The 27,912-nt window shown below is 51.8% G+C and overlaps 1 protein-coding gene across 3 annotated transcripts in view; it reads left to right on the top strand.

Moving 5' to 3' along the window:
* The first annotated feature begins 275 nt into the window (after positions 1 to 275).
* Positions 276 to 27,912, top strand: part of LRFN5 (leucine rich repeat and fibronectin type III domain containing 5) — a 70,139-nt gene continuing 42,502 nt past the window's right edge. For all 3 annotated transcript variants that reach the window (XM_028728828.2, XM_028729693.2, XM_028728130.2), the window contains exon 1: positions 276 to 746. The gene's annotated coding sequence lies outside the window, so the exon portion shown is untranslated. The remainder of the gene's footprint in view (positions 747 to 27,912) is intronic.

The following is a 27,912-nucleotide window of genomic DNA, read 5'->3' on the forward strand; positions in this document are numbered from 1 at the left end:
GAGCGGGGTTCGGCCGGGCGGCAGCCGCCTCGTTCCGGGGCTTCTGGTGGTGCGGCGCCGGGGATGGAGCTGGCCGCGGCGGGCGGCGGCGGCGGCGAAGGAGAGGCTCGGTTCGGCGCGCTCGGAGGAGCCCAGGCGGGCGGCGCTCGGCTGCCACTGTCCCCGCGGCGCCGCCACTGAACGGCGCCCGGCCGAGGCTCCGGCGCGCCTGCTCCTCTCGCTCGCGCTCTGTCCTTCGTGCCTGGCGGCGGCGGCGGCGGCTACGACGGCGGCGGGGATGTGATCGGCGGCCGGGGCGGCGGCGGCGGCGCTGGGGCGGAGGGGCCCGGGGCCAGCGAGGGCGCGGCGCGCCCGGAGGGATCTTTGCGCATCGCGGGAGCGGCGGGCGAGGCGGCGCGCAGGGCGTCGGGGCCGGGCAAGGTCACCCCCGGGCCGGTGGAGTCGCTTCCCGCCGCCCGCGCGCTTCCCATGGGGCGAGCTCGGCGGCTTGAGCGCGCCCGCCGAGCCGGGCGCTCCGGCCCCGAGCGCAGCCGCTCTTGTGCCGCCGCCGCCGCCCGGGGCCGCCGCCGCCTCTCGCCTCTAGGATGCGGCGCCTGCCGCGGCGCCTGGTGAGCGGCGCACCGGAGCAGGGAGCGGGCGGACGACGACGAGGAAGGCGGCCAGCAGCAGCAGCAGCAGCAGGAGGAAGGCGGCCGCCGGAGACGGAGCGCCCCGGGCGGCCGGTCGGATTCCCCGGGAGGCAGCAGGTAAGCGCCTCGGCTCGCGCTCTCTGCATTGCAGCCCCCGCGCGGGGAGGGGGGGAAGGGGGCTGGGAGACGTGGGGAGGGGAGGGGGCGAGCCACCTCTTCCCAATGGGGGGCCTGTTTCCTCTCGCCCTCCCCGTCGGAGGGAGGGGGAAGGGAGGGGAGGGTCCCGCTGGGCACGGCCAGGTGTGGCTGCTGCGCCCTTCTCCGGGTTTTCCTGCGCGACGAGGGGGTGAGCGTTGCCCCTCCTTATTTCTTCCCGGTTCTATAACAGAAGGACGCCCCCGCCCTCCCCGTCCTGTTCAGGGAGAGAATGGAGCTTCCTGCAAAGCACTCCCTCCCCCCACCTGCCAAATCCTCCCCCGTTTTCGGGGCTCCGGAACTCGCTTCTCCGCTTGCCTGCCGCTGCGGCTCTGGCAGGTTGGGGGAGCTCCAGGGTCGGTTTTGGAGGGTCTGGATGCGGGAGCGGCCCCCCCCCCCGCACCGGGGGGAAGGAGTCAGCCGACAGCCCCCGATTCCCCGCACGTAGAACCAAGGGCCTGGCGCCGAGTGGGTGGGATTTCTCCGGGGTGGGGGGAGCACCGTTCGTGCCGCCGATTCTAGGCTCCCCCCAAAAAACCTGGACCCCTCGGGGGCCTCGCTCCGCTTCTTGCCTGCGCAGATTTTTTTCTCCGCAGCAGCGCGCGCGCGGGGGGGTGTCCCTGCCGGGTTCTAGGCGAGAGGGTCTTTGGGCTGCCCCTCCCGCAGCGATTTGGATCTCCCCGCTCCTGCCCCCCTCCTGCTGGTGCTCTGCGAAGGTGTGGGGCGCCTCCTGGAAAGGCGTGCTTGAGCTCCGAAGCGGGAGGGGGGCGGGGAGAATGGCAGGTTTTTGGGGGGTTGGGGGTGGGAGGATGTGGATGTGGACAGAGCCCAGGCAATGGTGGGGTCTTTATCCCTCCCCCCCAGGTCGATGGGCATGGAAATGGCAGGCTCCCTGGAGGAGGGGGCGCGTCTCTGAGGAAAGAGGTTTCCAACTGTTAAGTTGCCCTCCTCTTTCTTTGGCGTTGGGGACCTAAACTGCTGCTGCAACTCGTCCCCCTTTTGGAGGTGGGGGTGGAGAGGGGCGTCTTTCTGTAAGGCCCTTGTGAATTGTGCTTGTAGGGCCGGGGTCTCTTCCTCCTGGCTGCTGGTGTGGGGCTTTCAGGGGAGTGGGGCAGGGGGCACCCTTAATGGTGAGCTGGTGGGAGCTCCCTTCTCCCTCCAGGCCCTGAGAGCAGGTCTGAGGTCTTTGCAGAGCTCTGGAGCAAGTTGGGGGGCTGGAGGGCAAGGAGGCCCCCCAAGTGGGGGAAGGGTACTTAGTACTCAGTATCTCTGGACATTGTTTTAGCCTCATGTCCAGCCGGTTTCTTCTTGGCCTGGGGATTTGTGCTTGGCCAGAGGCGGCTCCTGGCCCCAAACCCCAGGCCTGTCCCAGTTGAGACTCTTCTCTGAGCCATGGAGCTCATCCTGCCCACACTCAGACCCAGTTCGACTTTCTCTTTGGCGCTTTTATTTGCACCAGAGGACAGGTGCACAGATTGGTGGAGGGGGGCGTTCTCAAGGGAAAGGCCAGAGCCCAAGGGATGAGCGCCTACTTTTCCCGAAAAAGGTTGCAAGTAGGGGCTGAGGGAGACCCTGGACCCTTGGAGAGTCTGTTGCCAGGCAGTGTAGATGCTACAGAGCTCCATGGCCTCCTGGATCCCACATAAGCAACTCCCTGAGTAGCGACTGGTTGGAAGGTGGAAGACAGGCCAGTCCTCTGTCCAAATGTCACCTTGGCTGTATGAGGTGGCCTTAGGAAGCCCGTATTTCCTTGGCCCTCGGCTGCGACATGGATAGGAAAGGTGGCCCCTTACAGGTCTGTTGCAGGGATTGCTCTGATAATGCATGAGGATAGCTGCTTCATTTTAGGGCCTAAGGCATAAAGGCTTTGCTACTTGCCATTGTAGCAGTGTAGTGGAAGAGCCTGGCTGCTGGATCAGACCAAAGTGGAGGCCTGACTAGTCGGGCATCCTGGTCTCCCCACCTGCAAGCAGGACCTGAGAGCCACCTCAGCAGCAGCAGCAGCGCACTCTCTCCACTGGTGCTCCCCAGGATGTGGTCCCATTTGGGGGCCTCCTGAGGGTCCTTGTGGTGGAGCATCTGCCTTGAAAGCCGAAGTGTTTCCAGCTGGGAGTGGGAATGTCCCTGGCCTGAACCCTTGGAGAGCCATCACTGGCAGCCGAGGTAGACAAGACCAAGGTAGACTCAGGAGAAGGCAGCCTCCAGAGTTTCCTGCCTCTGGCAGCGGAGGGAGGACATTGACTGCAAGGCTGGCACCCACATTCCAACCCCCACCAACCCCCACTTGCCCAAGGAGCCCCAAGGCGGTTGTGGAGGAGGAGACCCTCAAAGCCCCATCCTTCCTCCTGACCAAGGAGACCTTCAAGGGGGAGTCCAGCCTTTCTTCTCCTTCTGGGCAAGTCTCCCGGGCTGCAATTGCTTGCCCTCCCTCTCCCCCAGGGGATCGATACTCCTTCTGCTCGAGGGCTTGATAACAGGGCTGGTTTTATAGGAAAATCTTTGGGGATGCTATCAGAGCAAGCATTCTGCTTGGGAAAATCGTTAGACTAGCTTTGTCTTTAGCAGGCTGAGCCGAGACCCAGCTAAGTAGGCGAGGTCTGCTGGCAAGGAGAGCTGGCCCCTTGTGGAGCAGCCATGGCGGTTGCCGGCGCTTGTCATTTGGAGCAGGTGTGAGCAGCTTGTGCTGATCCAGATAGGGCAGGGGGACAAGGCTTGGCAAGGAAGTCTTCCCTGCCCCCACCTCACCTGAAGAAATTGAAATATGGACATGGTTCAGTCCTTTCCCGGGGAATTTGCCTGGAGAGTGTTTGGCCTCCTTTGGAGGGCCAAATGCCAAATGGCTCAGGGCACTTGTGGGTGGGGGGTGTGTGTGCTCAGGCCCACATGTGAATACCCAGATGTGACCATCTCTGCTGGAGGCTGAGGGGAGGAGGCAGGCAGGCCGTTGTCAGAGGAGCGATTCAGCCCGGCAGGACCAAAAGCTGCCTTCGTAGTGGCGGCTGCTTTCTCCTCTCGGTGTCTCCCGTGCCCTTGAGCCTGAAATAGATGCTACTCCAGAACAAAACAACAAGCCTTGCAGGATTGTGCCGGCCTTGCAGCTCCGTGTGTGTCTGTTCAAAAGGTGCAGCAGTTGTAGAAGCACCACATGGAGTGGGTGGAAGGGGGAGGTGAGGGGCAGGATTTGGCCCCAGAGGTGCGCCTGTGTGTGAGAGAGGGAGAGAATGAGTGGAAAGGGGGCTGTTCTTTGGGCACCTGAGGCCGATTTCAAGGGAGACGTGAAATGCTTCTGAGCCTCTCCCCTTTATGGGTCACGTGTGCGAGGTTTTGACACACAATTGGCCAGAGCGAGGGAGAGACATCAGACCTTGGTTCCTGCCAGCGTGGATCTTGCCAGTTTTGTGGACTAGCCGGTTCCAACATCACGCTTGGAAGCAGCCTCTAAAGCCTTCAGCCTTTTCAGACCCAGGATGCACTTTGCATAGAATCAGAGTCATCTAGTCCAACCCCTTGCAATTCAGGAATCACAACTAAAGCATCCGTGACAGATGTCTGTCCAGCCTCGGCTTCAAAAAACCCAGTGCCCCCAAACATGCATTGGGGGACCCATTTCTTAACCTTTCCCATCTATTTCCATGGTGGCCGGGCTCCTGTTCCAGCTGCTGCTCAAATCAGTCCAAGACCTGCTAGTGATTCTTGGCCCACCAGCTGAAGACCAGAGCTCGAAAGAAGCCCCCTTCAAATGCTGGAGCATTTCCTTTCTCAACTGGTGGAGTCCTAGTTTGCGGCTTGGAGGGGAAGAGGGGCCCAAGGCTCTTGGGCATTTTGGTGGCCCTACAAGCCTGAGTTCCCAGGGGGCGCTATGGAAGCTGCCATTTTGGGTTTCTGTTTGGCTGATGAGGATTTGAGCAAAGGCTCTGTGGAGAACTGGAAGGATCAAATTAGTTAGAGAGCATCCTTGGGCTGTGAGGATGTCCCGATGCCCCCACTTCTCTGGTCTTGCCCGCTGCCTGAAATGTTTCACAGACGGGAGGTGGTGGTCTGTCCTGGACAGTGCAGAGTTCCCAAGGCATGGATAAACCAAAGTCCGGGGTGCTGATGTCCTCTCACCACCCAGGGGCTTGGAAACACACCTACAAGGATCATACCTGTGGGAGTTGGCATGGGAGAGCTGGAGGAGATAAGAGGTTCATAGAATTGTAGAGTTGCTTCATCTAGTCTATGCACTACAGGAATCTCAGCAAACCTTCCAGCCAGAGAGGAGCGGACAGAGCAGTCCTGGGTCATAGGGTTGTCCTGCTGAGCCTCCCAGACAACCCAGAGAGCTCAGTTCAGCCTGGCAAAATCCCTGGCCTCCTCCTCCTCACTGGTTTTCTTTTCCATTTATGGGAGAGGAGCAGATCTTGAAGCATAAATAAGGGAGAAGCTACATGAGAGCAGGTGCTCGTTTCAATTTGTTATCCTGGTTGTTGATGGATGTCTCTGGACTACAGCAGTACAAGGTATTTGTTCTCGGATCAAAAGGACCCTTTTGCTGAAGAATTAGGGCTGCTACAGATCCTCTGGTGCTCCCCAAAGCATGAGCATTAGAAGTTGAGGCTCCTGCCTCAGCTTCCAGCACCAGTCAAGAGATGCCAGCCCAGTTTGTCATGCTAAGCCCAACCATGGCTTCATGTGGGCATGCAGGTGTGGTCTCTCAGAGAGGAGAATGTGCCCACTTTGCAGCTGAGAGCTAAGTCATGGTTTGGCAGAACTTGTCCTCTGAATCTGGGCTTGTGGGTTGACAGACTCCAGACAAACCAAAAGCAGGTGACCCGAAAGCAAACCATGGCTTAGCTCCCAGTTGGTGCCACAGAACCTGAGGAGGAAGGAGACCGTTGCCATCTCCTCTCCAGAGCCCATGGCTTTGTGGGTCCATGCGAAGCTATGGCTTGTTAGGCTACGTTACTGTTTATTTACATGCTGCCTTTCCGCCAAAAGACTCCCAGGGCAACTCCCAGGAACAAGCAGATACATTCTTCACACACACACACACACACTATTTATATACCACTCTTTCATGAAAATATATCACAGCAGTTTGCAACAATATAAAAACACAAAACCATACAGTAAATTCATCAGGCGTTAGAGCAAATACATACAAACACAATAATACAAATACAGAATAATGCAAATCCAAATGATGCACATTCAAAACAGCCATAGAATTGGAAGGGATCCCAAGGGTCATCTATTCCAACCTCGTCCAGTGCAGGGATCTCAGCTAAAGAATCTCTGATCAGGGTCCCAGGCAGGGTCGGTGTGGCAAGGCAGATGCCCCCTGGTGGGTCCCCCAGACCCTCCCCTGCCACTCAGTGTTGCAGGAGAACAGGTCCCACCCCTTGCGTTCTGCCCGTGCTTCCCTCTTTGGCTCCAGCCTCCCTCTCTCCTTGGCCTCCTACCCCACTCCTGCCTCTGGGCCTTGAGCCCCTTCCCTCTCTGCATTCCTCTGGCTTGAGGAGAAAGACACATCTTGGTGAGGAGCCCAGAAGCAGCCGGATCAGGCCTATCACCCCTTCCCCCCTGTTGACCAACCAGAAGTCCCTGTAGCTTCCGAGGTCTTCTTTGGTTTGGAGGGCTGGGCTGAGGGAGAAGGAGCCAGAATTGACGCCAGGGGTGGGGATCCTTCCAGCCAATTGATATTTTGTAATGGAACAGAACAATCAGCTTGAGCGCACCATGGCCCCTTCCTTCTCTCCACCTTTATTATGTTCTTCCTATGCCAATAGACTTCACAGAGATCATCTGTCTAAATCGAGTAGCTCCCCTCCACCTCCCTAGCAGTGGCAGAGCTTCAAGCTCTGGCGGGGTAGTGGTGGCGGAGAGCAGGCGGGGGCGGGGCTGGCACGCATCTCGGGGGCGGGGCAGGCCACCTACAGGGGCGTGATGTGCATCCTGGGGACGTGGCATGCAGCTTGCAGTGGCGTGGCCCCCAGCACAAGAGGCGGGGAGCCGTGATGGCACCCCACTGGGATCGTGCCGCCGGGGACAGTGCGCTCCCCCCGCACCCCTGTTCCTCCACCAGTGCTCCCTAGTGACTCATTTGGAGAAGAGAAGAGAAGAAGAAGAAGAGTTTGGACTTGATCCCGTGCCTTTCACTCCCCGTAAGGAGTCTCAAAGCAGCCAACAATCTCCTTTTGGAAAGCAGGTACCGGACTGAAGAACATCAGAAGAGCTTTCTGGATCAGGCCCATCTAGTCCAGCCTCCTCTTCTCCCAGTGGCCAACCAGATGCCCTAAATGGGAAACCAACAAGCAGGATCCGAGCACAAGAGCATCCCTCTCCCCTCCTGGGGTTTCCAGCAACTGGAAGCATCTCTGCCTCTCACTGGGGAGGCAGAGCAGAGTCCTTGTGGCCAGGAGCCATCGAGAGCTTTGTCCTCCATGAATTTGCACAATTCTTTTAAAAAGCCATTCCGGTTGGTGATGCTCGCTGTCTACTGCAGAAGAGAGCTCCATCTTTTTCAGCAAAGCTGCCTTCCTGGCCTGAGCCTCTTTGCCCTCTAACCTGGGGGTGCCAGTCTTCCCAACAGGACTGCATGCCACAGTTGTGCACCCTGCCCCTGTGAGGGCTCCCCTATCCATGTCCTTGGCCCTCTCCCCAATTCACCTCTGCCCTGTGCTGCTCCTTCCCTTGCTGCTCATGCAAGGGGGTCTCCACCAGTGGCGTAGCGTGGGGGGGGGTGCAGGGGGGGCTGGCCGCACCGGGCGCAACATCTGGGGTTAGGGCAAATCCACAGGTTAGGGGGCGCAAATCCACGGGTTGGGGGCGCAAATCCACGGGTTAGGGGGCGCAAATCCACGGGTCAGGGGGCGCAAATTACTTGCCTTGCCCCGGGTGCTGACAACCCACACTACGCCACTTTGTTTAATCCTCCTCATCCTTCTCTGTGGTTTCATGGGGCTCATTCTTCACCTGGGGGCAGGGAAGACTTGCCCCCTTTAAATGTGTTGCTGCAAGAGGATTTTAGTTTTTGTTCTTTGCTGTTTCTATCTGATTTCAGCGTCTCTGTTGCGTTTGCTCTGAAAGAAATCACCTTGAGGTACCTGAGCGCAAAAAATGCATCTTATATTTATTAATAACGTCAGCTGCCGCTACTGCATTTCTAAGCTGCCCTGTATCAAATGATCTCTGGGCAGGTTGCAATCCATAAATATGCCAATACAACGTAAACTGTAAAAACCACAAAAATCAACCATGTGGAATCTAATAACCAGGGGCAAAATCCAATATAGGGCCATTATACAAATCGGTGGTGTGACTGGCTTTGGAATACTGTGCTGTTCTGGTTGCCTCCCCTCAAAAAGGACACTGCAGAGTTGGAGAAGTTTCAGGAAGGGGCCACCAAAGCGATCAAGGAGGCAACTATGCTGCCAAATACCAGTTGCTCAATTTGCCAACGAATTTGGGACCTAGAATTTCAGTGTCATGTGAGTGAGATGAATAAGCACCCAGCAGTCAAAGATGGTTTCACCCCAGCAGTATATGTGTCAAAATTACAAATATCTAAATATAGACGGCCGTTCACCCTCGCTAGATTCAACGTGCTGCCATCTGCCTTATTGCAGGGCAGATCTGTGGGTAAACCGTATGTCTGCCCCTGCGGTCTGAGGGACAGTGGATCGGCCCCCTGCTGAAAACGTTTGCTGACCCCTGGTCTAGCTCAAGAGGTGGGGACCCCAGGGCACTGCATGGGTTTCTGGTCTCCTTGTCAGCCCCCCAGCAGAGTGGCCAGTGGGGGGCTGATGTTGCTGGACCCCAGCCCCCCACTGGCATCCCCAATGACTGGCAGTACAGAGAAGAGCAGAGGGGAGGGCCACAAGCGGTTTCTTCATCCGGTGCATGCACATTCCTCCGCTGCTGACACTTTCCTCCCTTGGCCTATGTTTTGCAGGGCATCTGGGGGGGGGCAGCAGTGGGGAGATGGGGGCCCAGAGGAGCCCTGTTGGCTGAAAAGAATTGTTCCTTGATGCTGTAAGGGCAGCACCGCGGGGGCTCCACAGATCAAGAAGAGAATGGAAATATCTCTGGTGCCTGCATTCTCCGAAGCCTCTTTTCTGAGTTTATCCTCCTCGGGAAAATGGATTGTTTACAATATCATCTGTTTCCTTAGTAAATCTAAAGCCCGTGAAATGGGGAGAATCTCATCTCTTACCTGCAAATATTGTGTGAAATGGCAAATCTGCAGAATTGCACCCCCCACCCCCCACCCCCCACCCCCCACTACTGTTGCAGTAGTCATTGTGCATTGCTGAATTACTTTCCAGGGTGTATTTTAGCAATACACTCTTAATAGCTGAAAGGGGAAATAGAAAAAGATATTTCTGCTTATTTCTTTTTGTTTGGGTGCATTATTATTATTATTATTAAACACATCGTAATTCCATTTTTTGATACTTTTGTGCTGTGAGAGCGAAGGAAGGGATTATCCATCTTGGGTGGCTCCTCTTATCCACCAGAATAATATCTAGGCAGGCACAATTGTCAGTGTTATCTATGATTCTCCTGTGATTTCTGGGGGGCCCTCGCCCTGGTTCTGCAGTCAAGCAGGGATGTGTCTGTCTGTGGATTTGTGGTCATGCTGGATTCAGCAGGATTTGTCAGCAAACATGCTCATCCATGGCGCGCATGCGGCAGTCCTCCCACTGACCTCTTGAGGCGCATGGCTTGTTCTAGAGCTGTGGCTCCCAAAGTGGGTGATGGGACATGAGTGGGGGGGGGGTATTGAGAGGCAAGGGGGCAGCAGGGGGAAGCTTGGGGTGTAAATGGCCACCAGACTTTGAAAAGCTGACAGATCAAGTTCATCCATTTGTTGCATTAATTGGTTACTGTTTTGAGTTTTGTTGTATTATTGCCTTCCTTAATGGGTTGTGCAAACTTCTATTCTGAAGAATGCTTTTTGTAGGGTACAGTAGAGGATGAGTTTGTGGAACCAAGGGGGTGGGGGCCCCCAAAGGTTTTGGGAACCCCTGAACCGTAGTTAAATTGTGCTTTGAACTGTCTTGCTGGATGGTTGGCTCAGTGTTCCTCTGACTCCTAATTCTTCATGCCAGCTGTGGTTATAAAAAGATGTTGGAGAGGGTCTGGGTTACACCTTAACAGCCCCCACACTATGCAAACCTCCAGAGAGGAGGACTTGGCTGCTTTGCTCACCCCCCAATTCTCCTCCTGCCCCTCTCACCTGAGAAAGGTCACCTGAACCCAAATCTCGTGGTCTCGCTCTCCCGAGTCTGGGCAGGCCAGGAGGAGCAACCAAGGTTTGTCAGAGTGACAAGAAATTCAGCATGTCAACCCAGCTGCGAAAAAGGCAAATTCCATGCTAGGGATCACTAGGAAAGGAAATGGAAATAAATCTGTTGATATCAGAATGCTGTTCTGCAAATCTATGGTGCAACCGGATCTGGGATGCTGTGTCCAGTTCTGGTTGCCTCACCTCAAAGAGGAGATTGTAGATTTGGAAAAGGTCCAGAGAAGGGCCGCCAGAATGATCATGGGGGCAGAGAAAGGCTGCAGAGTTTGGGATTTAATCTTAAATAGAGAAAAGGAAAGTAAGAGGATAGAGGCTTGTAAAATTGTGCACAGCATGGACTTCCTCTCACATAACGCTGGAACTCATGGACATCCCAGGAAGCTGGAAGATTCTGGTCAAATATATCAAGAAATGACTTATTCATGTAGCAGAGTTAAACTATGGAGCTTACTCCCCAAGGAGGCAGTGATGGTCACCAACAGAGATGCCTTTAAAAGAGGATCAGACCAATTCATGAAGGAGGAGAGGGATATTGATGGCTCCGCTCTGTTTCACGGTCGGGGCAGTAAATGCTTCTGAATACCCACTGCTGGAAGCTGCAAGAGGGAAGGTGGCTCTTGGGCTTGAATCCTCCTGGTGGGTTTCCATAATGCCATCTGTTTGGTCCGTGGGAGATCAGGATGTTGGAGTAGGTGAGCCATTGCCTTCTTCTTAGGTCCGTTTAAATGGGATTTATTCCCCATATTTATAGACTATTTTGTAACCCTTGAGTTAGGCCCGAGAATGGGATTTTCATTTTTTATCCCAGCAGATCAAGACCCACTGCTGCATCCTCCACACTCGGCTGCCTGCTCAGCCTCGGCTTCCTTCCTTCACTGCTTACCTTGAATATGAATTTGTAAGTTCAGATGCTGTTCCACAGAGAATCTGTGAATTTGGAAGGTACTCCAAGGGTCATCTAGTCCAGCCAACCTTTGCTCAGCAACCTCCAATGAAGGAGAGTCTGCTGCCTTCTGTGTATGCAACTTCCTGCCTCTCCGATCTCTTTCCTGATCACTGGTTTTGTGCCGGTGAGGAAGAAGAACATCGGGATTTTGCTCTGATAAAAATCTGGTTGCAGGGAGATGGCATTGGGGCCCCCCACGAAAGGCCACTTCCCACTGGGGCTTCCAGCAGGAGATGAATGGGTGTTGCAGCTTCCTCTGGCCATCCTGAGATGCTCCTCCCAGGTGGGTGGCCCTGGGGATGTGGGCTTGCTCTTGGAAGCTGGTGGCGAAGTCTCTAAGCTTGAGCCCCGGAGTCGTGGCCTCGGTGGGTGTTTGGCTGCTGCCGTCCTGCAACCTGCTTGTCTCATGGCTCCAATAGCCACCAGGGGCAGGTGGCTCGTAACACCCTCTCCTAGCATTGGGGACTCTCTAGTTTTAGAGAAAGGGCAAGTGAGAGACGGCATGATAGATGTTTATAAAAAGCTGCATGGCATGGAGAACTGGGCCAAAACTAACAAAGCGGATTTCAGTAGGGACAGACGCAAGTTTTTACACTCAAGCAGGAAGAACCAGTTGCGCACATAGAAGATGCTTGGCTCTTATGGAAATGACATGCCCCCCCATCTTTAAAGTTGTTACAATGTTACAAATATTATGCCTGAATGTATCCTTTTGACTTGACAGCTCAGGGAAGATACCTAGCTTTATAAATTCGTAGAAAATCCATTCTTTAACCAACTCTCCTCATTCCAGTGGCATTTTAACCCTTAAAGAAAGGTGAATTTGGGCTCTACCTCCCTCCGTGAACCAAGAAGCAGGAAGTCACGTAGGCAGCAGGAACAAGGCATCCCACCACAATTCTCCAAGTGTGAGAGCACATACACACCAGGGAGCACCCCACCCAGGGAGTGACCAAGGGGGTAGCAGTGGACATCTGCAGAGGCAGTTTAGCAAGTCAGGTGTTCTGAAAGCCCACCTCCAGATAAGTCCTGAGGGCAAGGAGAGGTAAAGAGTTTTATTGTTCTTTCGGAGATACTTAAGAGGTGTTGGGAGTCTGAGAAAGTGACCTAATGTTGAACTTGTGTAACCCTTGTAGACCCCTCCCCATTTGTGACATGCTAGTGATGTAGAGGTGATGTGTCAATGATGCTGCTTGAAGTGTATTCTGGGGGAAAGAGGGAAGGTTTAAAAGAGGGTGTCACCTCATGCTCAGGGTTCTTACTCCTGGGGGGAGCTGTTGCACAACAATAAAGATCGTGGTCTACTGACCACTGTTTTGCTCCTATTTTGGCTGGAACTTCCTTCCTTTCTGACCCTATAGACCCGCAGGCTCTGCCCAATGAGTTGGGCTGTTGAGTATCCTCTCAACCCAGAATTTTCCTTAACATGGCTTACCAGCAGCACATGTGGAAAAGGTCTGGGGGTCTTGGTGGACCACAAGCCTCACCTGAGCCCACAGTGTGATGCAGCAGCAGAAGAAAGTGAATGCTATTCTAGGCTGCATCAAGAGAAGTCCAATGTCCAGACCAAGGAAAGTCATGGTACCCTCTCTTCTGCCTTGATCAGACCACACCTGGAATATTGTGTCCAGTTCTGGGCAACACAATTTGACCTACCTGACAGGGCTGTTGTGTAGGTGAAATGGGGAGGAGCATGCCACTTTCAGCTCCTTGGAGGATATTGGTGGGCTAAAAGTGCAAGAGGTAAAAATAAATGCCGAAGCAATGGATTGTGGTTTCCCAGTGGGGGTGCTCTGTGGGCAACGAGGTCTCAGACGGGTGATTTCTGTACGCTTGTTTCTCCATCAAAGGGCCTCTAGGGGTGGTTCTGCAGAAGAGGTGGCAGGGAGCCCACCCAGGACCCACAAGCTGCCCTTGTCTCCTGCCTTCCCTGCTGTGTCAGGCGCTGGCCTCCGTGAGGTGGGGCCTCACTCTGGCTCTCAGGAGACATTTTGTCCATCAGTGCCTGTTTGGTTGCCTTTCCTGGAACAGTCATGAGCTTCTCCTTAGCAATGCAAGACTCTGCAGATGACATCAACCTGGCAGGTGGGCTGTGGCTGCCGTGGGTCCCTCCCCACAGGTCTGAGTCACTCTTCCTGGCTTCTCTTTGGGGGAATGGGAAGCGAACGCCATAACCTCCTTTCTGCACGGCATCCACCTGTCTTCTTGCGGGATGGAGAATGAGAGCAAGTTTCACGACTGCCCTGAGATCTTCCAGAGGGTTGGACCCGAAGTCCGCTGGGCTCAAATAGCAAGAAAGAGGATTTAGATGAAACCTGAGGGAGAACTTCTTCCTGGTGCCAGCTGCATTGCTGTGCCTCAGGCTGTCTGGGAACTGGGTGGCCTCTCCTGGAGAAGCCAGGTTGTCATACTGGACTTCCTGCCTGGACTGGGCAACTTTCAAGACTAGGATTGCAAGAGAACCTTGAGGGGAGGCACTTGGTTTTTTTGCTGGATGTAGAAATGGCTTGAAACCCTTTAATCCACTAAGTTCAGCTTCACAGTGACAGTTGGTGGAGGAATTGTGGACCTTGGATCAGAGGTGAGGCCACAGAGAGCTTGGGGAAATAATTGTATTTGGGCAATGGATCTGAGTCCTGGTATTTTAGGTGCAGCTGGATACTGGCTGTTTCCTAACTGTCCTCTACCCCTTTAAGGTAATCCATGAGCCTGAATTCAACTTCTGACTTTACAAGGGGTTCCAAAACAGAATTTAAAAGAGATTTCTGGCTGGCAGATGTTAGAAGGCTTTTGAATTTCGCAGCAGAGAACATGCATGTGTAAATTGCCTACCAGAGTTAGTCTTATGGCACCTTAAAAGCTAATTGCAGATATATCAATATATTGATTGATTGAATGCATTTATATTCCACTGTTTTCTCCAAGGAGCTCAAAGTGGTGTACATGGCTCTCCTCCTCCTCATTTGATCCTCATAGCAACCCTGCGAGGTAGGGTTAGGTGGAGAGGCAGTGACTGGGCCAGGCTAACCTAATGAGCTTCAGGCTGGGTGGGATTTGAACCCAGTTCACTCCTAGTCTGACATTCTAACCACCACATCACACTGGCCTGGTGGGATCCCTGGTCATCCATGAGAGCGATGTGCTGGGCACTCCCACCTGGAAAGGGGCACATGGCACAATTTCATGCCCCCCAAGCAAGGGAGAAAGCTTCTTCAATGGTGCCAACTTCTCCTGGTTGTCTCTTGGCCTGCAGGGAGGGGCAGGGGCAAGGGAGAGGGCTATCAAGGGCTCCTCGCTAGGGAAGAGGGCTCTTGCGCCCGGATCCTGCTTGCTGGTTTCCCACAGGCAACTGTTCAGCCATTGTGAGAGCAGGATGAGGACCCAGGTGAACTACTGGCCTGTTTCAGCAGGCTCTTCTGATGCTCACTCCTTGGAGAGCAGAGGTTGGATGGTCATCTGTCCTGGAGGCTCCTGCATCGCAGGGGCTGAACTAGATGACTTGGGGTCCCTTCCAACTCTAACATTCTACGGTTCTATGATTCTCATGGAAACACAGAAGAGCAGGCTCTTCTGGTGCTGTTATGCAAGGGAAATGCTGTCATGCTCCTCAACGCGCTCGAGCAAGCGGCCTTCTTGGAAGCAACGGCAAGAGCAGGTCCTAGTAAATGACAGATGGAGAGAGCTATTCTGGCAGCAGGCTGGGGAGATGCAGGCTGCTCTCCATCAGAGCATCGGAAAAGCCTGCTGGATCAGGCCAATGGGCGCCACCTCGTAAGGCATCCCGTTCTTGCCATGGCCATCGGGTGCCCCAGGGAGAAGCCCACAGGCAGGAGCTGAGCACAAGAGCCCTTCTCCAGCATATCCCCCACCCAGCCCACCTTTTGGAAAATGGAAAGCTGGCTGGAGTCTGCTCCCTCCCTTCCTCCCACAAAGTGATCACCCAGCAGGAGGGGGAAAGGATCGGGCCCAAGAGCGAGCAGCCTCTGTGCCGAAGGAAAGGGCTTGGTGCCAAGTGGTGCTGGCATGTCTGCCCCTTAATCACATCTTGGTTTCAACGCCTGTTTGGAAATCTGACTCGAGGTGTGTAGCACCTTGAGAGTTCTGTGTTCCTAGGCAGAATGAGAAAGCAAGGAGACCCAAGGCAAGCAAGTAAAAAAGGGTTGTGTGGTTTTTTTAAAAAAAACAACAACTGGGGAATTTGGGTGGCTTGGTGGGAATTGTCACAAGCGATGTTGAGAAGCTGCCGTGTTGGCGTTCCATGTGGCAAGCACCAACGATTCGTGATTTCCCCTCCCTTGCAGGCCTTGGCACACGCCGTCCTGCGAAGTATGGGAGGGCTGACTCCTCTCAAACCACCCAGACACCTATGAACACCCTTCCAAGAAATCAGGATAAAATGGGCTTTGGATACCTTAACTGCAATAAGTTTAGAGTTGCCCACCAGACGTTTTCCCGAGTCCAGAGTGGGTCCCATGTGGGTCACACTTTTGACACCTGGTTGTGATGAGCAGGCCTCTGGGTGGATGCAGGACAAGGCATCTTGGACCCGTGACGCTCCTGGTTTGGCAGGTGGCTTTGAGCAGATCTTCCTCTGGCCTTGAGCCAAGAATTGTAGCGGAATCATGAAGGCGAAGCCAGGAGGGGGTGGCGTCTCAGCAAACCACCTCTGGGGGGCTGGGCTGGCGGATGTGTAGCCTAGCTGTGCCCTTTGTGTTTGTGCTGCAGGCAGTGCCTTAGTGCCTGAATTTATCTCCAGGCAAAGCTGAGGGTTGTGTAAGTTTCCTAGATAAATAAGGGAACTGGGCCACTCGCCCACACCCTGCCCTGTCCGGCCATCTGGCCAAGGCAGGCCGGAAGCCAGAATTGAGAGCCGCAGCTTCCTGAATTCTCCTCCTCCTCTCCTCTTTCTTCAAGTGGCTCTGGAGTTGAGAGCTAGTGGTCCAGGGACCAGGCACTGCCCCAGCAGGAGACAAAGGCCTTGTCTCCCAGGGTGACGCTTGCCAGCCCTCCCTTGTGCCAAAAAGAAAAAAAGCTTTTTTGTCCCAGAGAAAAACCCTCCAAATAAGTGAAACAGAGAAAAAGGTTCCCTTCGCCCGCATGGTTCGGGGTTTGATGGCCACTCTCGTTTTGGAAAATCTCCCGACCCTTTTATTTTGTCCTGCCACTGGAACATCCTGTCAGAGGAAGGATTCCCCCTGTGGCTCCATCCCAAATCTGTCCTTGGGTTCCCCACAGAGCGAACACCTTCAGAAGGTGGTGGAGTCTCCTTCCTTGGAGGCTGGAAGGTCCTCTGTTGTGGATGCTGGAGATTCCTGCAAGCCTCCCAACCCCACCGTTCTATGAGACGATGAACTCTCCAGAACGGATTTGAGGCTGTCCTAAGGCACATCTAATGCCACAAAATACCTTCATCAGTCGGAAGGTTCACCAAATCAAGAGCCTGGGGTGAGGCTGGTCAAAGGAAACCTGTCTTGGCACTGAATGTGCACTTCATTTTTGCCTTGGGCTCTAAATAGTGTGTCTGTGCACACAGCACAACTGGCCATCCCATTCCAGCAATCTTTAATATCTCTGGCATACCTGGGTATCAGTTAGTTGCCCAGAGTGGTTGGGGCATCCCAGTCAGATGGGTGAGGTATTACTATTACTATTATTGTTGTTATTATTAGTGTGTATGTCTATGTTTGGGGAAGCAATTCAGAATCTTGTCTGAGCACCGGCAGAAGCTGCCCATTTGTGGTCAGATACTTAGAGGAGGGCTAGCAAAACCCCCAGAGCTTGTGAAAGAAAAAGTCCTTCTTCATGCAGCGCCTGGTTAAGTTGAGGAATTCACTCCGCAGGAGGCAGTGATGGCTGCCAACCTAGATGGATTTAAAATTGGATTAAACAAATTTATGGATGGCCATTGTGGACAGTCATTGATGGTGACAGCAGCCACGAAATTAAAAGACGCCTGCTTCTTGGGAGAAGGGCAATGACAGGCCTAGACAGCATCTTGAGAAGTAGAGACGTCACCTTGGCAACAAAGGTCCGTATAGTTAAAGCCATGGTTTTCCCAGTAGTGATGTATGGAAGTGAGAGCTGGACCATAAAGAAGGCTGATCACCAAAGAATTGATGCCTTTGAATTATGGTGCTGGAGAAGACTCTTGAGAGTCCCATGGACTGCAAGAAGATCAAATACATCCATTCTTAAGGAAATCAGCCCTGAGTGCTCACTGGAAGGACAGATTGTGAAGCTGAGGCTCCAGTACTTTGGCCACCTCATGAGAAGAGAAGACTCCCTGGAGAAGACACTGATGCTGGGAAAGATGGAGGGCACAAGGAGAAGGGGGCGACAGAGGACGAGATGGTTGGATAGTGTTTTCGAGGTTACCAGCATGAGTTTGACCAAACTGTGGGAGGTAGTGGAGGACAGAGGTGCCTGGCGTGCTCTGGTCCATGGGGTCACGAAGAGTCGGACACGACCAAACGACTAAACAACAACAAAATTGATGGCTCCTAGCTAGGGTGGTTCTGCTCTGCCTCCACAGTCAGAGGCTGCCATGCTTCTGAATGTCAGTTGCTGGAACTGCAGGAGGGGAGAGCTGCTCTTGTGTTCGAATCCTGTTTTGGGTTTCCCACTGAGGCATCTGGTTGGCCCCTGTGGGAACTGGATGCTGGACTAGATGGGCCATTGGCCTCATTCAGCAGGGCTTTTATTACATTCTTAGGCCGCCCCTTCAGCCTTGAGATGCCTTCTGACCACTGGGCAGGCTCGATCACTGCAACTGGAAGTGGTCTTCCATGGATCCCTGTTGAACTGGGAGCTGCTTCAGCCAGTGTTGTGTGGACCCCTGGCCTTTGGGAGGGAGGGAAACTCATTTACCTGGAGCCCCCGCCAAGGGTCCCACCACAAAGTCATCCCTTAGCAAGCCTTTGCCTGAACATCAGATTTTGTCTCTGTGCCAGAGCTGCGAGTGTGTCTCCTATCTCGAAGGCTCAGATGAAGAGAGTGCTGAGTTAAGAACATTAGAACCAGGAGGCCCATAAAGGCCAGGCGAGAGAAACACGAACACACAAACAGAGGCCGCCTCCTGCAAGGAGGACCTTGATCTGCCTAGAGATACAAATCTTAGCTTGCTTCTTTCATGCAGTGAGAGTATTAGTGGGAGCCAACAGTCTTGTTTGGGAGGTTAAAAACATGGCTTGTTAATAATAGAATATGAGATTATGCTGCAGTTGTGATGTCTGTCCTGTTTTTTAGTTGCTGGTTTGTTTAATAGCATTTTGTAGATTGCAGTTGTTTTACTGATGATTTGTTAATTATATTATATGATTTATGCTGTACTCTTTATGCTGTTCTCTTATGGTTAGTTATTGTTTGTAAGCCACTTTGGGAAAACAGCATGGAAGCATCATCAATCAATCAACCAACAAGCCCCTTTGGAGCAACTAATACTTTTCCTGGGAAAGGGCCTTTCCACATCAGTGGAAGGTTTTCGCGTCCCCCGCCCAGCCCCTTCTCTGTTTTCTGCCTTTTCCAGAAAAGGCTGCTTATTTTTCAAAGCCCTTTGTGGTCTGGCAGCTCAGATGTTTGATCTGCCTCTTTGAAAAAAGGACAGGGGGAGATAGATTCCTTCAGGGTCCTGGGATTGATTAAAATGGGCCTAATAATAATTAGGTCGAATCAAACTAGTTTTTTTAAAAAAATGTAATTGGATCTGAGATTAAAGTTCCGCAATGATGATCCTTGTTCTGTTCTGTAATCTCCAGACGGGGTCTGGGCTGGGCTGCCATCTTATCTGAGGTCTGATGGGGGCTGTTCTGGGTGGGGAGAGGGCAGGACACCCCTTAAGTTTCTGAGCCCAACTTATTGGGGGGGGGTTAATGCTGCCAGTGGCTCCCCTGGGGGTGAGTAAGGGAACCCTGCCAGGAACATGGAAGCCCTCCTGTCTCCATGATGTGTTGTGTGATGATTAGAATCCCCATCTCTGCACCTTGTTCATAGAATCCCAGACTTGTAGAGTTGGAAGGGATTCTCCCAGCCCCCGCAATGAAGGAATCACATCTCAAGAATCCCTGACAGATGGCCATCCAACCTTTGCTTAAAAAATTCCAAGGAAGGAGAGTCCACCAGTTTCCATCAGAAAGTTCTTCCTAATGTTTAATCAAATTCACAAGCCATTCAACCTGGGGAGACCCCTTTAAACAAGCAGGCAAGGGGATGGGAACCAGTTGCTGCTTCATCCAAGATGATGGGCGACCAAGAAGATGAAGGGTCTAGGAAGCAAGTCTTGTGAGGTGGAGGGAGTTGGGTGTCTTTAGCCTGGAGAAGAGGAAACAGAGAGGGGACATGAGAGCCACCTTCAAATATCTTGTAGGCTGTCATATGGAAGAGGGAGCAAGCTTGTTTTCTCCTTCTCTGGAGGGGAGAACCTAAACCAGTGGGTTCAAATGACGAGAAATGAGATTTTGTGTACTGCAGGGAAATGGATTCAACGACCCTCAGGGTCCCTTCCAAGGCTACATTTCTATGATTAACTGTTGAGAGACCATGTTTCTGAGTGTTTGTCTGCTCCAGACATGCAATCAAACATTCCCCAGAGGAAGTTTGAAGCCTTCTCCCTTATTTGCAATTTTTCCGAGTGCTGGTTTTGGACTTCAAGCCTCTTCATGGTGAGGTGCCTGTTCCATAGAATCATTGGAAGGGACCTGAGGGTCATCTCGTCCAACTCCCTGCAATGCAGGAATCACATCTCAAGAATCCCTGACAGATGGCTGTCCAACCTCTGCTGGAAAACCTCAGTCCACCACCATCCAAGGGAGTCCATTCTACTGTTAAATAGCTCTTGCCAGCAGAAAGTTCTTCCTAATGTTTAGCTGGGATCTCCTTTCTTCTCATTTGGATCCATTTAATATTCCGCCTTGGTCAAGTCCCACCTGGAGTCCTGTGTCCAGTTCTCAGCACCCCAGTTGGAGGAGGATATGGAAAAGCTGGAAGGTGTGCCAAGGAGGGCAACCAAGATGATCAAGGGTCTTAGAGAGCAAGCCTTATGAGGTGTGCTTGAAGGAGCTGGGTATGTTTAGCCTGGAAAAGAGAAGACTGGGAGGAGATATGAGAGCCATCTTCAGAGATATCTCAAGGGCTGTCGCATGGAAGAAGGAACAAGCTTGTTTTCTCCTGCTCTGGATGGTAGGACTCGAACCCATGGCTTCAAGTTACAAGAAGGAGATTTCGAGCAAACATCAGGAAGAACTTTCTGACAGCAGGAGCTGTTCCATAGTGGCACGGATTCCCTTGGGAGGTGGTGGACTCTCCTTCCTTGGAGGTTTTAAGCAGAGGTTGGATGGCCATCTTTCATGGATGCTTCAGCTGAGATTCCTGCATTATAGGGGGTTGGACTAGATGACTCTTCTCCTCCCTTCTAACTTTACAATTCTAGGATTCTATAACAGACAGTGTCCAAGACTGCTAAATAGAGCTTCCTTGTAGAGTAGCAGTATATCTGTGTGGCTTCTCCTGTTTCCATGCCCTTTTTGTGGCCTTTGTAGAGGCCTCTGGCTGGCTGGCTCTTGCTGCTGGGAGCAGCTCTGGTGGGACTTCGTGGTGGTGTGAGGGGCCTGGCTAGCCTAGTGGGATCTAGCTGAGCAGTCTCTTCTCTGCGTAGAAGCTGGTTGTGGTGGTAGCTGAGGAGACTGAAGATCAGGAAGAACTCCCTGAGCTGTTCAACAGCGGATGACCTTGGAAGGTGGTGGACTCTTGTTCCATGGAGTGGTTGGAAGGCCACCTGCCAGGGATTCTTTAGCATTGCACGGGGGTTGAGCTGGATGACTCTTGGGGTACCTTCCAACTTTATAGTTTTATGATTCTAGGAGACCCAGAGAAGGTGGTGCCAGGGCTTAACTACCCCCCACAGCAGACGCCGGCCATCCTGGGATGAGCTGGAGTTCTGCTCCTGCTGGCGTTGAGTTTGATGCACCTCCGGATGAGTTTATTAAAACTCTTCTCTCTTTGCTTGATGAATTTTTCATGTCCGCAGGATGAATTGTACATAGCCCAAAAAATAAATTAAAATAAGTGCACATAAATCATTTACCATTCTTGGCTCCTGGAGAAAATTTGTTTCCGTCGCAGGGCTTGTCCTTTTTTAGAAGGCATTATGATTATCCCCATCTTCTGCAGCGTGAATATTCCTTGAGATGATAAGGACGCCGTGTCTCCGAGAGATCCAAATCACATTCTTTTCCCCCCGTTGAAGATGGTCGGAGGAAGCCTCTGCCTCTCTGCAGTGTCCTGGAACATGTTGGATTAGCTTTATCTCACTTTCATACGGATAGAGCATCCGTTAGTGGGAAAGGCTGCAAATAAATCTTGCTTCTTAAAGGGCTGAAAGAGACGCTCTTGTTCTCGCACAATAAGACCCAGATTGTGTCTGCTCTGCACGGAGCCATCAATTTTCTCTTCTGTCCTTGCGGCAGCCTTTGAAGTCTGGTGCCTGTTTCTGGAACAATGCGCATCACGGAAGGGTGGCCTAGTGGTTAGAGGGCAGGACTCGGAGCAGGCAGAGACCAGGGTTCAAATTCCCGCCTCGGCTGCGTTACCTCGGAGGCCAGTCGCTGCCTTTCAGCCCAGCCTACCTCTCAGGGGTGTTGTGAGGGTAAAACAGGAAGGTGAAAACCGTAGGTGCCACCAACATTTGAGGAAAAGTGGGATACAAGCTCAATAGAGGGACCCCAAGGGCCACCTGCCCCCACCCCCTGCAAGGCAGGAATCCTGGCTAAAGGATCCCCGGCCGATGGCCCTCTGGCCTCCCAGGAAGGAGAGTCTCATCCTCTTCGCTGCCCAACAGCTCTGCCTGCATCTCTGCATTTATTTATTTCACAAACATTTATTCACCCCCCGACTGTGAAGCAACAACACCCTCAAAGTGGTTTACAAAGGGAAGAAGACAATGACATTGTCAGTAAAAACAGCTCTTCTTTCTTAGTCGGAATCTCCTTTTATAGAATCATAAAAAAGGAAAGAAGATTTCCTTGTTAGAGACCATTAGGAACGGTATTTTTTATTTTTATTTTTCGAAACGCCCTGTCGTCCTATGATTTTTAAAATACAGCAAAGGTGTCAAAAATATATCTGTCCTGATTTTCTTAAAATATACAATTCGCACCAGTTGACAGAATTAAAAATCGACAAAATATTAATGTAAATAGTAATTAAAAACCTAAGAAAGCCAGGAAGCTGGGAATGTGGCATGATCATGAGGCCTCTCTTGAAATCCACAGCAGAGCCACCCTTTAAATACTCAAAGAATCATAACGCTGTAGAGTTGGCAGGGACCCGGGGGGTCATCTAGTCCCACCCCCGTAATCCAGGAAATACAGCTAAGGGATCCCTGACAGGTGGACACCCAACTTCTGCTTAAAAAGCTCCCATGAAGAGACTCTGCCTCCTACTCTGGGCAGTTCTGGTTGGTCTGCTCCAAACAGGACCTGGCAGAGCTGGAAAAGCTCCAGAAAGGGGGACCTGGTGGGGCGAAAGCCCTTTCCCTGCCAGGAAGAGGTTTCTGTAGTGGAGACGAGAGATGGGGAGATGCAGGAGGGGTCTGCCCTGGGGGGAGGGCAGGTCTTTTCCCACCAAGAACTCCTTGGCTCCCCTCTGGAGAAGAACAGGGACCGTCTCACCTCAGGCCGACGCAATGGGGAGGATGGGGTGGGACTTCAGAAGGGCTCCAAGTCCCTGTTTAGGTTTCACTTTTCCATGAATAACACTCAAAACACCTAAAATCAAAATAGAAGAATACAATGCTATTTTTTTTATAAAAAAAAAACAGCAAGAAGAATTTACAGTATCTTAATATATAGAACAACTTGGTAAACCTCATTAAGGTTATAACATAAATACAGTGGTACCTTCGTTTCGGAAGTACGTTCCAAAACCAAAGCATTCCTAAACCAAGGCACGCTTTCCCATAGAAAGTAATGCAAAATGGATAAATCCGTTCCAGACTTTTAAAAACAACCCCTAAAACAGCAATTTAACATGAATTTTACTATCTAACGAGACCATTGACCCATAAAATCTAAGCAATAAACAATGTACTTCAGTCACACAATCAATCAGTAGCTGTACTGGGTTCCACACAGTCACAAAAAAGAGCCACAAAAACACACAATAAATAGTGAAAACAGGCAGACCTCAGCATAACACTCAAAATGGAAGTGTGGCACTCAAAACAGAGCATGTTCAGCTTCCAAAAAAAGTTCGCAAACTGGAACACTTGCTTCCAGATTTGCAGTTTTTGGGTTCCAAGTTGTTTGAGTACCAAGGCATTTGAGAACCAAGGGACCACTGTATCAAGATATCAAATCATGAAAAAGCCACTAAACAAGTCATCAAAATATTTAAGCCCATGGTTATAGCCTGCTGGATCAGGCCAGCATCCTGTTCCCACCGTGGCCATCTAGACGCCTCTTCTGGGAATCCCAGAAGCCGGAGCTGAGCGCAGGAGCCTCCCCTTCCCTGCTGTGCTGTCCAGCAACTGCCTCCAGGTGCACTGCTGCCTGTGGAGACCCAGCAGAGCCATCAGGAGCCTTATTCTACTCCATAAACCTGCCTTTTATAAGCCATCCAGGTTGGCGGCCATCCCTGCCTCTTGTGGGAGGGAGTTCCACAGTTTAACTATGCTCTGCAAGGGACGCAGGTGGTCTAAACCACTGAGCCTCTTGGACTTGCTGATCAGAAGGTCGGCGGCTTGAATCCCCGTGATGGGGTGAGCTCCCATTGCTCTCTCCCAGCTCCTGCCAGCCTAGCATTTCAAAAGCATGTAGATAAATAGGGATCGCCGTGGCAGGAAATGGCGTTTCCATGCGCTCTGGTTTCCATCACGGTGTTCCATTGCGCCAGAAGCGGTTTAGTCCTGCTGGCCCCATGACCCAGAAAGCTGTCTGTGGACAAACGCTGGCTCCCTTGGCATGAAAGCGAGATGAGCACCACAAGCCCAGAGTCCCCTTTGATTGGACTTAACTCTCCAGGGGTCCTTTACCTTTACTTTAATCCACCTTGAGTCTTCCAGCTTCACGGGACGTCCACAAGTTTTGGTGTTAGGAGAGAGGGAAAAGGGCGTTTCTTTTCCCACTCTCTCCTTGCCATGTATCCTTTGAGAAACTTCTCTGTGCGTGGCTTGAGCCCCCTGAGTGCGCTTCCTTTCTCCGCCCGTCCTGCGCAGGCGCCAACTCTTTGCACATTGGGGTGCGTGCATCATTTCGCTGAGAGGAGAGTCACATGTGAGATGGTGGCAGCGCCGCCTGCCCTTCACCGGCTCATGATGGGCAGAGGTCCAAGCTGCGTTGCGATTTCGCATTGCCATTTGGCGTCCAGATGGCGGTGTGAATCAGCTTCGAGGCCGAGAATGAGGAAGAATATTTGGTCAGCCGAGATGGAGGCCTCCTTGAGTTCTGCTCTGCTCAGTCATCTACTCTCTACATGGCTTAAGCATGTGAATTAAAACTGAGTGAAGCTCGGTGACTAAAAGTGAAAAGGGATGATTCAAACTTGTTTATTGTAATCTTTGTGCCATCAGCTAATTAGCAGAAAATCTTGTCTTGATTCCCCATGCAGCCTCCTGGTCAAGTGGGCTGAATCAGCTGGGCTGACACTCCGCAGGTTTCCTCCAAAGTTCAGTCCTACTGGGCTCAAGGGTGCTTACTCCCGAGTAGGACTGTGCCACAGAAGACTTAGACAACAAACTAGTCATGAACTTTGTCTCTTAAGCAGGACAGGCCTAACTCCACCCAGATACAATTAAGTACAGCACCACCTAGTGAATAAATGATATGAAAACTCTATCCATGCAGGGAGCAAAATATTGCACCCTTGATTTGGTGCCAGTGCCAAGGGGAATAAATTCTTCGATGAGAAAATGTTTAAACATTTAAGACTCTTTAGTTGCTCCATCTTCCATGAAGCAACTCTTCAGATATTTGAAGATGGCCATCATATCACCTCTCAAGTTCCTCTTCTCCAGGTTAAGCGTACCCAACTCCCTCAACCATTCCTCATATGGCTTGGTTTCCAGCCCCTTGGTCGCCCTCCTCTGCCCACCTTTCAGCTTGTCAACAGCCTTCTTAAAGTGTGGTGCCCAGAACTGGACACAGTATTCCAAGCATGGTCTGACCAAGGCAGAATAAAGTGGGAATTCAACTTCCCTTGATCTGAACACTGGACTTCTGTTGTTGCAACCTAGAATAGCATTCACTTTTTTTGCTGCTGCATCATATTGTTGACTCATGTTCAGCTTGTGATCCACCAAGACCCCCAGATCCTTTGCACATGTACTGCTAGTAAGCCGGGTGCCCCCCATCCTATATTTGTGCAGCTGGTTCTTCCTGCCCAAGTTCAGAACCTGACATTTGTCCCTATTGAAATTCATTTTGTTAGCTTGCGCCCAGTTCTCCAACCTGTTACGGTCATTTTGAATTCTGATTCTGTCTTCTGTGACATTAGCTACCCATCCCGGTTTGGTGTCATCTGCAAATCTGATGAGCATCCCTCAATTCCTTCATCCAAGTCATTTATAAAGATGTTGAACAACAACAGCCCAGGACAGAACCCTGCAGCACCCCATTTGTGTCCCTGGAAGTGCTAGATAATAACAACAACAACAACAACAACAACAACAACAACAACAACAACAACAACTATTATTATTATTATTATTATTATTATTATTTATACCCTTCCCACCTGGCTGAGTTTCCCCAGCCACTCTGGGCGGCTCCCAACAGAATATTAAAAGCACAATAAAGCATCAGTCATTAAAAACTTCCCTAAACAGGGCTGCCTTCAGATGTCTTCTAAAAGTCAGATAGTTGTTGATTTCCTTGACCTCTGATGGGAGGGCCTTCCACAGGGCGGGCTTGACTCCCTGCTTGAGCATCTCTATAAAATCTCAGGCATTAAGGAGAAGAAGCTGGAACCTGGTTTTTCTTTGCTCCCTTCTGGGCAAGAGAGTTATTCAGAAAGCTTTTCCTTCTGCTGACTGTCGGGAGGGGATGGGGGGACAGCAAATTATTCCATTGATTATTTATTGAACATGGGGATGCTGAGAGCTTGATTCAGATTCTCAAACAGCAAACTGGAAGGTTGTATGAAATTTCACACCTGCTATGTTACAATGGAGGCTAGAAGATGCTTTTCATGTCGATGGCCCTGGGGTCAATCGTGGGCATGTCAAGGATCCGGTGCTGTCTGGCTGAGAACTGGATGCTGGACTAGATGGGCCATTGGCCTGATCCAGCATGTCCCTGTGTTACCCTCCATGAATTCGTCTTTTGAACCCATCCAAATGGGTGCTCCTCCCTGCCTCCTGTGGGAGAGAGTTCCATAGTTTAAATTGACTTTCCTGAATATTCCAACCTTCAGTGTCCATAGATGCTTCCAAGATCCAGGGTTAGGCGAGAGGGAGAAGTTCTCCCCTTCCGTTTTCTCCACGCCTTTTTAAATCTTACACACTTCCACTGCGCTGCTTCTCCTCTCCTTTTCCTCTGTGCTAAAAAGCCTCAAATATTGTATTTTCCCTTTTCTGCAGCCACCAATACCTACAGGATCCTTTTTGAGGTGAGAGGGCTGCAAATGTACACATTTGTAGAATGGTGTGTTAGGATGCTGACAGGGTTATCCTGAGTCCCTTTCCTAAGGATTCCCAACATGGAAAGCCCCAGTTTTCCCCACTGGCTCAATGTTTCCATTCAGCTGTCTGCTCTGGTCCAAATATCCTGGTCATAGTCTGGAGCTCCTCACAATTCCACCACTCGCCATAATCATTCCAAACAAATTTGACCATCTCACTTCAGAACTGTGTTTGCGGTTCATTTAGGATATCCTGAGATGTTTCCCCACCTGGAGTGGGATGTGTGTAAAGTTGCACTCCATGTAAGGAGGCTTTTGGGAAGTCCCTTTTGGCTAGTTTTAGGAGGTCCCCTCTTGGGTCTCCTAGTGAGTGGATGGAAGGTCTCAGGTTTAGAGAGGATTTTGAATGACGTGGATGCTGATTGGTGCAGAGCAAGCCTGCTTGACCATTGGGTCTTCCATATCTCTTGTCTTGGGTAAAGACATGAGCCCTCTTGGATCAGGGGTAGGATCCTGTTGAGAACAGCATCCTGTGTCCTTTTCCAGAGCAGCCAGTTAGATTTCCCAGTGGCAGCTGCCAGTTTACTGGTGGGTTCAAATTACAGGAAAGGAGATTCCGACTCAACACGAGAAAGAACTTTCTGAAGGTAAGAGCTGTTCTAAAGTGGAACGGTCTCCCTCGGAAGGTGGTGGACTCTCCTTCTTTGGAGGTTTTTAGCAGAAGTTGGATGGTCACCTGTGATGGAGGTGTTTCCGTGCACTCTGGCTTCTGTCACAGTGTCCTGTTGCGCCAGAGGCGGTTTAGTCCTGCTGGCCACATGACCCGGAAAGCTGTCTGTAGACAAACACCGGCTCCCTCGACCTGAAAGCGAGATGAGCGCCACAACCCCAGAGTCGCCTTTGACTGGACTTAAGAGAGCCAGTGTGGTGTAGTGGTTAAGAGTGGTAGTCTTGTAATCTGGGGAACCGGGTTTGCGTCTCCGCTCCGCCACCTGCAGCTGCTGGGTGACCTTGGGCCAGTCACACTTCTCTGAAGTCTCTCAGCCTCACTCACCTCACAGAGTGTTTGTTATGGGGGAGGAAGGGAAAGGAGAATGTGAGCCGCTTTGAGACTCCTGAAGGGGAGTGAAAGGCGGGATATCAAATCCAAACTCTTCTTCTCTTCTCTTCTTCTTAACCCTCCAGGGGTCCTTTCCCTTTTTTATTTTAGTTGAGATTCCTGCATTGCAGGGGGTTGAACTAGA

The sequence above is a fragment of the Podarcis muralis genome, chromosome 1 (assembly GCF_964188315.1).
Source record: "Podarcis muralis chromosome 1, rPodMur119.hap1.1, whole genome shotgun sequence".
Lineage (NCBI taxonomy): Eukaryota > Metazoa > Chordata > Lepidosauria > Squamata > Lacertidae > Podarcis > Podarcis muralis.